The sequence below is a fragment of the Lagopus leucura genome, unplaced genomic scaffold (assembly GCF_019238085.1).
Source record: "Lagopus leucura isolate 7727_CA_CO unplaced genomic scaffold, USGS_WTPT01 Super-Scaffold_100018, whole genome shotgun sequence".
In the NCBI taxonomy this organism is placed as follows: domain Eukaryota; kingdom Metazoa; phylum Chordata; class Aves; order Galliformes; family Phasianidae; genus Lagopus; species Lagopus leucura.
The window spans coordinates 12,841,372-12,853,233 of NW_024962272.1; the positions used below are offsets into that span (position 1 = coordinate 12,841,372).

General features: G+C 40.3%; 1 protein-coding gene across 12 annotated transcripts in view; it reads right to left on the minus strand.

Moving 5' to 3' along the window:
* Positions 1-5,568, minus strand: part of AGTPBP1 (ATP/GTP binding carboxypeptidase 1) — a 60,544-nt gene extending 54,976 nt beyond the window's left edge. For 2 of the 12 annotated variants that reach the window (XM_042877523.1, XM_042877522.1), the window contains exons 1-3: positions 4,693-4,768; positions 4,091-4,200; positions 1,868-1,943 (exon numbers count right to left, since the gene is read on the minus strand). The gene's annotated coding sequence lies outside the window, so the exon portion shown is untranslated. Of the gene's footprint in view, positions 1-1,698; positions 1,725-1,867; positions 1,944-4,090; positions 4,201-4,692; positions 4,769-5,247; positions 5,317-5,496 lie in introns of those variants that run through there. The other 10 variants (XM_042877517.1, XM_042877514.1, XR_006180275.1 and 7 more) reach the window with 9 other exon arrangements.
* Between the last annotated feature and the right edge of the window lie 6,294 nt (positions 5,569-11,862).

Below are 11,862 nucleotides of genomic sequence, written 5' to 3' on the forward strand. Positions count from 1 at the left end.
CAGAGGTTTTCTTGCATCTTCTTTAAGATTCTGATACTTAAATCAACACGTATCAGGATAAAACTTTCTAAGCACTCTGGAAAGTCATTTTAAAATAAAATTGAAGATATCAAATTAAACCCAAAGCAGTAACATACATGCCTCACCTGTATAAGAACTTTCAGTCAAATGCATTAATTGAGTATTTTCTTCCCTCTCTTATTTCCCATTAATTGCTAGTGGGCATTTAAAAGCCCATTAGACCAAATTCAAGCCTTACACTAACTTTCTTATAAAGCAAAAATGCATGATCACAGTTGTACAGTTTACACAACAACACTGACAAAAATGTATGTATCTAATATGTGAAAGACACAACAAAGAATACAGAACAAAAGTACTGACAACAAGTCAGTACTGAGCATTTTTACTAAGCATTTTCTTAACATCATATATGAAAAATTCTCATGTATTTCACCTCACATCTGAAGCTCAAGATGTTTAATTTATGCAAAGCAGTCCTACTTCAATATTTCAGATATCTTCCCCCCATTCTTTGCCACTGAAACTTGAAGTTTTTGATACATATATACCTGCTAGTATACACATGCTAGTGGAGACCAAAGTGAGTAGCACTGGTCAGCTGGAGCAAAACAACTGCCACAAAAACAGAGGTGCTGAGAAGTGGCACATGTAAAACATGCCAGATGAAGCCAATGCCTGAGTCCTGCCGAGGTTGAAAAAGCCCCGAAACTTTTATGCTAGAGTCCTGTTATTAAAACTCTCTTTTAGAGATAATCTGCTTGGCCACTGACGTTGGAAGACATTTTGAGTTCATATAAGCTAAATTCATATACATAACTGACCAAAATATTTTAACATAGGAATGCTGTTCATGGAAGAATAAATGTAATTAAAAACATTAAAATATCTTATAATTTTCTTAAAGTTAAGAAAAAGAGTCCTTAAAAAAGCCAAATACTTCTGAAATTAATCCTAGTTAATACTATGACTTTCCTACAAAGTACTCTGAAATTACATTCTCAAGACAGTTCACTAGATCTCTTTATCAAATCAGCGGGAAAATCAGAAATGAAAATAAATATGCACAGCCTACTGATATCCTTCAGTTTGCTCTTCTTACAGGATATTTAGATTTCTCCATTTCTTTTTGCCAGAAACTCTTTTTCTTAACAAATTTACTTTACATTTTAAGGCCTGTACTTCATTGAGCCTTCTCAGTATTTCAGAAATGCATTTTATCAGAATAGATGAGTTTTAACTATCAGATTACAAATCATATGAGGAGATAAAACCACAATTTCAATATGTAAATCTGGATCGTTAAGTCTGTAAAATCTTTAGAAACATTTACCTCTACATACATTTCCATGCCTTGGTTTGCATTTAAAAACAGGAGCATCCTATCTTTAAGACAAGCACAAGAAGTGCAGACCAGACAAAATATTTCTTTGCTATTTACCACATAGTAGAAGCAAGCAGCTGAGCAAAATAATTGTAATTTTTACAATCAAAAAGACAAATCTAATATGTGAAAGACACAACAAAGAATACAAACTTCAGAGGATAAAACAGTACAAAATAACAGAAAATAAAAATAGACGAAAAAACAGATATGAAATAAGAAACAATGTAATGATTTAGAATTTCCTAAATGCAAGGCAGCAAAAAGTTGTGAAGTCAGAGCTCTACTAAAACCTGTTCATGGCTCAGATGATTGACTGTATTCTTCAGTGTGATTCCAAAGGACAGTCCTATCACTCACATAAGGGCATGTGACCCCCCCCCCCCTTCCCTCTACTTCCCCCACCCAGCAGAGCTTAAAACAGAAGCAAATAGGCCTTTGATAGGACAGTATTTCACATACCACAAAGTCTGAAGGTGTTTATGGATCAAAATACTCCTTCCTTTCCAAGACCCTGAAAAAATCTGTTTGAACACAACTTCAAAGAAAAATCAGTTACTGCCTTTTTCTTGTACCCACTGTTATAAATATTTATATTAGAAAACAAAGTCAGCTGATTAGTTTACCCACTGCTGCATTATAACAAAATGCTGACTTTCCAATGTGACTAGATAAACTGCAATATATACTCAGACATTTAGAACAACACACACTAAGCTCCACAAGAGACTGAAGCAGCAAAGCTCTGTGCAGCAGCCTGTCAACTATGTCATGCAGCCTATTACCACCAGCTATAAAAACCAAGTCTGATATATTCTGTCTAAAAAGCTGTAAATATCTAAGTCATCTCCCTTTAAAAAAAAAAAATCAATGATCAAAACCAACACACAGAGTCACTCAACAGAAAAAAAGCAAATTAAGAAAACTGCATTTAGTTTCTTGCATAGAAAGACACTCCTAGAAAGTTACCAGCACCCGATATCCATACTCCTCAAGACATGAGGAACTTGTCATCGTCATGCTTAGAGTATCACATTCAAAGCTTGCTTGATTTAAGATGATAGAAATATTGCGAAAGTCAGCTGCTTAACAGATAACATAACCTCTTCATCAGGCAAAAGGTGAATGGTACAGGGCCAGGAGGGGAGCTGGGAGCAGTAAAAATAGCCAGGAGGAGAAGGACTATCATTAGTCTATCATTATATTAGGCTATAGACTATATATCTAATATATAGACTATATTAGACTATCATTATCATTAGTAGAAACAAAGCACTTCCCTCCACCAAGTCCTGAACAACAAGTGGAAACACCAGCAATTTTCCTGATTTCTTGGCCATGTCTCAACAGCTCACTGCTATACCTCTGAGGTGCCTGCCAACATCAAACTCAGTGTCTGGTTTTCTAGATCACACTGTCAAAGCAGCTCAGGTAGATCTACAAAGACATCAGGCACCCACACTTGTTATTTCACCAGCTGAGCAATGAGAAACCCCAATGGAGAGGGGAAAAAAATTAAAAAAGCAAACAATGGCTCCACATTGGAGACTTACAAACTGAAACATATTTCCAGCTCTTAAAAGATAAAGATGATTCTGCTAATTAGTAACCAGAAATAAAGTCATGTCACAATCCATAAAATCTCTCAGCAACCATTCACATTCTCAAAAATCTGATTTGTACACTTGGCCTGTTAACTGTAGGTGAAAGTTATACCAGTAATGCCTCTCCCCTCCAGTACACACAACACTGGACAACACTTCTCTAAAATGATAGGATTTTTTTAAACATTCAGCAAAACTCTCACATGTATCTCCCGATGTATTAAGCTTTTGGGATAACACCTTCAGAACTCATCTCCAGAGCTATTGTAAAAGAAAGGAAGCACCCTTGTCCACAACTTTTCGCCTCTTTGTGTAGAGCTGTTACAAAACTATCCACACGTCATGTTGAATTGTCCCTGTATCCAGGACACACACTGAACAGCTCATAATCTCCTTGATGCTTAGCACTGGATATCAGACAGTAAAGCTGAGCATAGTGGCAGGGCTTGAAAACAGGCCCAGAGACACACTGCCATTACAAATCCCTCCTAAGCACTATCAAAAGCAGCTGCCTTGCTCGGCACTCACACACTCATTCCAAACTTCCTCTCTAAGTTCCTTAAGGAGTTTAAATGCTTCAGTTACTGCGGTCATTACTCCAGAGCATAAGTTGAATAGCACTCAGCTCCTTCAAACATTAGCAATCCATATCAGAGGGGCAACCTCTTAAGAGCAAGGGGCTCACAGATAGTGGAAATATGAGAAAATTTTCAACTTACGCATGTCAAGAGGAAAAGAGCAGATGGCTGCCAGACACCTTCAGCAGAAATACAACCATGCCCAGAACCTGCCTCCCATCATGAGCCATCCTAAGACATGCTGCTGACAACTAGTTGGGCAAGTGCAAGCTGAACATCTTCTCTAGGCTGAAATCCAAACAGGGTGAAACAGCAAGCTGTTCTACCAGCCCAGAGGGCTTCACACCTCCCTGAGGCCTCCCTGCTCTAGCTGGAGCCTCTTACACTTAATTTTGGAAAGGGGTAAACTAACTGCAACAAAAATCAGCCAAATGCTTCTACAAGACAACAGTGTATTTTTGTTTGTACACAAACCAGACCACGTAGAAGACAAAATTAAGTACCTCAAATCGGACAACCTCAGCACGAGCACTGCCCCCTGTGGTTGGGTGCCGCTTCACACAAACAGCCACACTTAGTACTTATTCTGCCATCCTCGCGAATAAAAACAAAGCTAAAAAAAAAAAATAAAAAAAATTCTTAAGCTGACATAAAAATTAACTCACAACAATGAGCTAAGACACTAGAAATGAAGCGTTTTATGTGACAAAATGCCCTTGATGTTACACAGCAAGGTCTCCAGAAAAGGAGATTGCCTTGCTGCTCCATCACAGATCCGAACAGCAATAAGAGAAGCCAGCGCAGAGCGCACTTGCTCACGAGCAGATGCTGAGGCGCTGCCTCCTGCTGCACCCTCAGGGCCTGCCGACGGACAGAACAGTGTCTGCGGTGTCACCGTGCGGCAGTGACACGCAGCGCTGCGCTGCCAGCCTCAGCAGCAGGCGGCCCTCCATGCAGCATAGCGCAGCTCGCACGCCGCCGATCTATTGGAGCACTGCTGCTGGGAAACACTCCTAGCTGGTAGCTGACTTCCTCAAAACGGACGCATAAACACACAAAGCCTGCGCTAAGACAAGCCTATCTAAAAGTTTCAGAGTGTTTTTACCTCGCAAGGGTACGCAGAACCTCACCTCTGCCCCACGGCACGATGCCGAGCTTACAGCTGGCGGTGACAGGTTCACTCACATGTCTGAAACAACAGCCGGCACTAAGGAAAAACACCACTTCCCCACCGCAACGCGCTGCTCGCTGCTTAGCTTCTCTCCGAAGCGCTCGCAACGACACCTGCAGCATACAGCTATGCCAAATTCCCACGAGCGGTAAAGAGAAGCAAAGCAGCGCACGAAGGAAGAAGCAGCCGCGGCCCCGCGCCGTGCCCACGCCGACTCGCGCAGCACTGACCGGGCCGGGCCCCGCTGCACCGGCGCCCCGGGCAGGCCAGCGGAGCTGCGCGCAGGGAGACGAGCACGGCGCCTACCGCGGGGTCAGGCGGTTTCCGCAGGCGGATGCAGGTAGTGCGCATCGCTGGATTCCAGGCAGGACCCGCAACCACGTTCCGTCTCTGCCGCGGCCTCGGCCCCGACCCCTCCCCGCAGCGCGCTGCCCCGCCCGGCCTCGCCCGGCCCCCACCCTGACCCCGCTGTCCGTCCCGGGACTTCACCTTGGCCGTGGCGGGCCGCGGGCGAGGCGGCAGAGTGTGCCCCTTATCCCGCGGCGCTGAGGCAGGGGCGCCGGGCCGCGCCCCGCCGGTCTCATCCGCGCGGCGGCAGGAACCTGCCGGCACGCAGCGCGACACGGGGCCGCCCGCCGCGCCCCGGCCCTGCGCAGGCGCCCCGCGCCCCGGCGGGGGGACCGGTGCCGGCCTGCGTGGAAGGGCTCCCTCCGCCTGTCACGGCGAGATCTTCCCCACCTGCTGTGCTGCTGCCGCGGGCCCTCCCTGCAGGCTCCGGAACACTGCGGTCGCAGCCGGCTGGTGGGAGAGAGAGCGACCGCCTCAGGCGGCTGCACGAACCGGGAGGCGTGTAAGAATCATATGGCTGCAGATCAGTGCGACAAGTCGCGTGAATTAGCCTCGCCCGTGGCGGTCCTGTAGTGTCACACAGTCCTCCGTCACACGAGGCGTCTCTGCCCCGGCTCACGGGCACTGTCACACCCCATTTTTCGTGGGAGGTAAGAGCTCGCAGATGGAAGTGGAACAGAGATCCCTGCTACCCAGCGTGCTGAGGAAGCACCAAAGAAAACTTCGACTGGGGATTTGTAAAAGCCCAAAACAAAGAAACAGACCGAACCATTAGATTTTATAGCAAATTAATCTCTGTGGTACCCAGGTCTGAGTCACTCAGCTCACTGATGACTTCTAGATGTCAGCAACATAGCTCCTTGATACACTTCCATCCATAACAGCCAAGAAATAACATTTCATGAAGTACCTCAATTGGAGAAAGGAAATGTGCAAGAATAATGATGATTTAGAAGACTCACAAAAGAGAAGCAGCCTTTTAGTTAAGGCTGATAAATCAAAATCCATTCCAAATCTCTCATATACTAGTAATCATAGGTAATGGTTCCGTCAAGGGCATAATCCCTAATAGAAATACGCAACGCCTGTTTCCCGATAACAGTGTGTAACTACAGAGTTGCCTATCCTGCTTCTCATACAGCACAATGTAGATTCTAAATTGTACATGCTTTTATGCATCTTGCTTTTCAAAATGCATATGCCTTATCCATCTGGCTAAAGTAGCTGCAACCACTGCCTTATAAGCTGTGGTTTATTCTAACCCCAAGGACTGGACTAAAGATTTTCAATATTTTTCACTAACAAACAGCTATGCATTTTGGGTGACAGTTGTCACCTCTTCCTTGGGGCTAAAGAAGAGCAGTTTACAATTACTGCTTGTTAATGTTTTAGTTTTGGTATGGTGTTATGGTATTAGATAAATTGTGCTTCCCATCCATGCAGCAATCCACATGTGATCTGTGTAGAGAACATATATGTCTTTACCTTGTGAATGTGGAACAAAACTGCTTTAATGACAAGTCAATGGAAACTTGATAGTCGGGACCAAGGGGCCACTTCTGCACACTTGTGATAGAGTACAAGTAGATACCAGCCCTCCTATGTGGTTCTGGTGAAATACAGTGTTTGCCTGGCTGTTAGTTTCAGCCAGTTTCTGCCCATCTGATCGAGGAAGTTAGCTTCTATTTTGGTGGAGTTAATTTAAGGTGATATAACAGATTCTTAATTTCATCATCATATCATTTAAGCATAAACATTGATTACGCTTTCTGAATTCCCCTTCCCACCATATTAAAATAAATGGATAGGAGTGGTAAGCAGTTATCCTTGACTTTACTTACATGATCTTTATCCAGCAAATACTTAAACATTAATCACACTTCCTAGACCTTGTGAACAATCAGAAAATACACAGGTTTGAATGGAGCTTTGTCCCTCCCCTACCTAACACATTATTCAGTCACCTATCTTGAGTAAGTAGAACCCAGAGAATCAGAATGCAGTAATTTAACAGCATATTGGCACTAGGCAGGAACAGTCTTAATTGTTCCAAAACAGCAGTCATAGTTGACAGCTGTTAAGGGAGAATACTTTAAAACAGAAAACAATGCAGCTGAAAGTTTTCTGTGAAGTTCTATTCATAGAATGATTTTAGCTCTCTAAAGCAATGTCAGGCATTAGAAGATGTAGAATAAACTCAAGTATGACTCAATCAAAGACAGAAATAGTATCAGGCAAGCACTGGCAAGTAAAAAGCAAATAAGAAGAATATAAATAAAAATCTCTCTTTTTTTTTTTTTTTTTTTTTTTTTTTTTTTTTTTTTTTTTTTTTTTAATCTGATCAAAGAGGCAGACAAGTTTATTTGTTCAGAAAATAATATTATTAAATACCTCCATGTGTGTCCTGGCAGACGACAAAAACAAATCAGCTAAAAACATGAGAATCCTCTGCTGGAGAAAGAACACAAAACATTAAATCAAATTTTCTGATTGTTCTGTAACTCATGTTTTTTCTAGCAGAACATCTGCTTGTGGGAGTTGAAGGTCATTAATGAACTTAGATTTATTATTTTTTTCTTTTGCAGATAAAGTGAGTCCACATTTAGGACTTATTTCTACAGAAGACAAGTTTGCCTTTAGAACAAATGCACAAAACATAGTAACAGATCAATATTGTTCTTAATTGTGTAAGAATTTTCAGCAGTTCTGATGGAATTTAGTTACATGAGACTGCAAGAATTTGTCCTAGTTCTGTTTTCAAACACATTCCAGTGAAAAGTGAATGGTTTGAATCCTTTGTAAAGGTATACTTGAAAAATCACAGAACACAATTCTAAACATTTATCAGATACTATAAAAACAATATAACAGTTATTTATTTCATTTCACAGAATTTTCAACTTTCCAGATGAAATCTTTACTGTAAACAAATAAGTTTTTACTTAGCCAGAGGAAAACATAAATCTGTGGTGTTTTGCAAATAAGATGATGACAAATAGTATTACTGCCATTAAGCAAAAGCTGGACAAACCCAGGCACTCTCTTCCAAAAATAACAGCTACAGCAATACTGCCTTGCAGTGCAGAACTGGTTCCACGCAAGACTAAGCCTCTAATTTTGCTATTTAAACAAAATTTTGTCACAAGTACATACTTTTCAATAGAACAATCCAAGCACTTAAAAAAGAAAAAAAGTAACAAATATGTCTCAATCTAAACTCAATGTGGAAAAGCAAGTCCCTAAGAGAGTCTATGTCCAGCAACATAAATTAAAAAAAAAAAAAAAAGAAAGAAAAAAAAAAAAAAAAAGAGTAGCTTGTATGTTTACACAAATCGTAGTGCATTCATTTACTATTTTTGGCAAGCTAATAAAAGCAGTGACTCCAGCAACACTTTCTGAAGGTTATGCAAAGGCAAAAGATGCAAAGAAAGGCTGCCACCCCCAGCTGCACACTTACTACCTCCATTATCTCAACATCTACTAATACATACACAGTACCAAGTCTTACAGAATCAGCATTCGTAACTGAAATAATAGCAGGTAATTTTTTAAGTTAATAGCTATCCCCTATGGAAGCAAGAAGAACAAGGAGGATAAGAAAAAGTTCTTCAAATTACTCTTAATGATAACAATATGTAAGCATTGTTTGATTCTACCCCCTCTCATCCTCAGTATCCCTATCACCTAGTTACTCCCTCCTTTACTAGTAAATCTTTATCTGTACTACTTCAGTCTGCCTTGCCTAAATCTATGCCCCTGTATACTGAATAAATCCAGTCAGTTCCAGATGATAAACAGCTACCAGCCCTCCTTAGCTGTGAAAAATAATCACTCCCTTATTTGAGAGTCAACTCTTATCTCTGAAAACACACTGGAGAATTTGTTTTTGTCCCTTTATCTCTTAGATATGTAATTCCTCTCTGAACATTACAATACTCGGTACTTTTCTGTTTTCTTCTGAACATAGCTTCTGTTCTTTTTCACATTTGAGAATATCTTTTGTGCTCTGCTATGTATGTGTTTCAACACACAAAAGCAATTCAGTTCAACCTCACATCTGTGTCTCATTGAGATATCCTTGCTTTTATAACACTACAAAAGAAATCACCCATCAATATTCTTTGCACAGACTAATTCTGAAAGTATAGATTTGTAGTCTGGTGGATATTTTCACCTCAGTCTTCAGGGGAAGGGTGTTTTGGTGTGGTGTGGTGGTTTAACCTTGCAGGCAGCTCAGCACTACACAGTTGTTCCCTTATCTCCAGTCCCACAGCATGACGGGTGAGAGAATCAGAAAAATGTAGAGCTTGTGGGCTGAGATAAAGATGGTTTAATAGGACAAAGAGTAAGGGAAATGATAATAAATATATGCATATATACAAAAGAAGTGATACACAGCCAGGTTACTGATGCCAGCCAGGCCCTGAGCAGCAGGAACCCTCCCAGCTAAGTCCCCCAGTTTTACTGTTCAGCATGATGCCATTCAGGTACAGGACATCCCTTTAGTCAGTTTGGGTCAGCTGTTCCAGTTCTGTCCCATCCCAGCTGTTTCTGCACACCCAGTTTCCCTCTGGCAAGGGCAGTGTGAGGAGATGAAAAGTCCTTGACTTAGCGTAACCACAGCTCAATAACATCTAAAGCACCAGAGCAACACTGTTTTTTCTCATAAATCCAAAACACAGCACCATACCAGCCAGAAGACACCAGCTAAAAACAGGACAGTAGGAAAAAATGTCAAAAGCACATGCTTGTACTGAGGCTTGTACTAAGTCAGACACTTATGTATCTACTGATAAGCAAATTATAGTTATACATACAAGATCTTAAAAACAACAACAGAAGAAAACAAAACAAAGAAAAAAGAGAAGTGACTCTCCTGTGTTACAGTCAAACAATTTTCAGGTGTTTTTTTTTGTTGCTGTTGTTTGTTTGTTTGTTTGATAGAGGGGGAAGAATTTATGAACATCATTTAGTTCAACTGATTTCTGCACTCAGGGCAGTATTTTACTATCCTTTCATATCCTGTTTGTTAGCATATATATTTTTAGCAATGTGAGTACACTAGAATTTGATAGCTGACAAGTATTACAAATTTGCAAACTGGGGCAGTTGGTTTTGTTGTTGTTTTTAAACAGCCACTAATCAGGAAGAGCCTGTGGTAAATTCCTTCATATACAAGCATATTAAAGTAAGTAAGAAGTAAAATAGACTGCAGCCCAGATGAAGCTCAACTTCTTTCTATTCATGAAAGTATCTGTATGCTTTCACACATCTCCTTTTCCAACTCCTCCCTGCACGAATTATTTCCGTTGGCAAGACACAAAGAAATTCCAGGTTCTTGAAAAATTTCAGCTTTTCTTTGAGCAAAGCAAAATGTAAGGAATAACCTTGAATAAAGATGATGAGATACTTTCTTCTTTGGAAAGTGCTAACTGAAAATAGCTTTGCAGCAGATAATCTCTTGCTATGATGGACTTAAGATGATACTTGAAGGGAGAGTACACTGTCAACTCTCAAAAATGATAAACAAATGTATATTTTAAATACACACATGATTCCTAGAGCAAACAAAGGAAACTTATCTATTAAACGTTTCCATTTATTTAGCATGTTTTAGTAGCAACCTCCAGAGTATGAGAATGTGTTATAAATAGAGAAGATTTAGAGGTAAGTTACGTTTGCCTATTTAACTCGATTGACTTCTGGGATATAGTACTTCCAAGGCTGCAGAAGCTCTCTCTGCAAATCAAAATTTCTGTTAGAAGATATCTTTTTTTTTTTTTTTTTTTTTTTTTTAATGCTGAATAGTACAAAACAAGTCTGCTCATATCTCCTTGTCAGTATCCTTAAAAAATTCATGTTTTAATATGAGTTGCTATAGTGTAAAAATAGCCTCTGTATTACAAACTCATACAAAATACAGCAATACTTTCAGAATTAATATCATTTTGGAAAGAAAAAAAGAGCAGGCAGTCAACTGACTACACTCTAAGTCAGTGCACAGTTAGCTGAAGTTTCCTTAAACAAAGCAGCCTATGTACATCTAGTACAGAGTGATGTCTTCTTATTGTATCATAGGAACAAATGTGCTCCATAATTAATGCTTAAGCAAGTTCCTCATAATCCTTACATTTAATCAAGTCCCACTCTGCCAAGAAAAAAGCACACCTGTTCTGGATATAGTCACTACATGCAGGTTGCCTTTCCCTCTCACCCTCCCCCAACTCTATTTTGCTTGATGTTGACTATCTTGTGGATCTTAACATCTAAACAGGAAAATATTTTTTGTATTAAACACCAAAGCATTTTAAGTATTAGTAACTAGTAAAGTAAGTGCATGGAAACTAAAAATAAATAAAAAGGTTTTATATCTTTGGATGTCCCATGCAAGTACCACAAAGATCAGTCTGCTCTGCTCTACCCCAATGAACTTCATTGTACCATAGGAAAATAACATGCTTTGATTATGCTCATAGAAAGCACCTCAGCTTACTGATTACAGCAGTGAACACAAAGTAATTTTTTAAACTCTTATGGACATTTCACGCAAACAACCAACCTTCTCATCTTTCACTCCTGGTAATTTTCTTGCCAAGAGAAGCAGTTAAAGTCAGTTACAATACATCCACTGGTCTACTGAGAACTGGAATGAGGTCACCACAAACACGTCACAAAAGCCAGGTCATAATTCTTATTGTTCAGCCTGTACAGAAACATAGACAAGCATGTGCTAATGGAAGTGTAGATAACAAACTT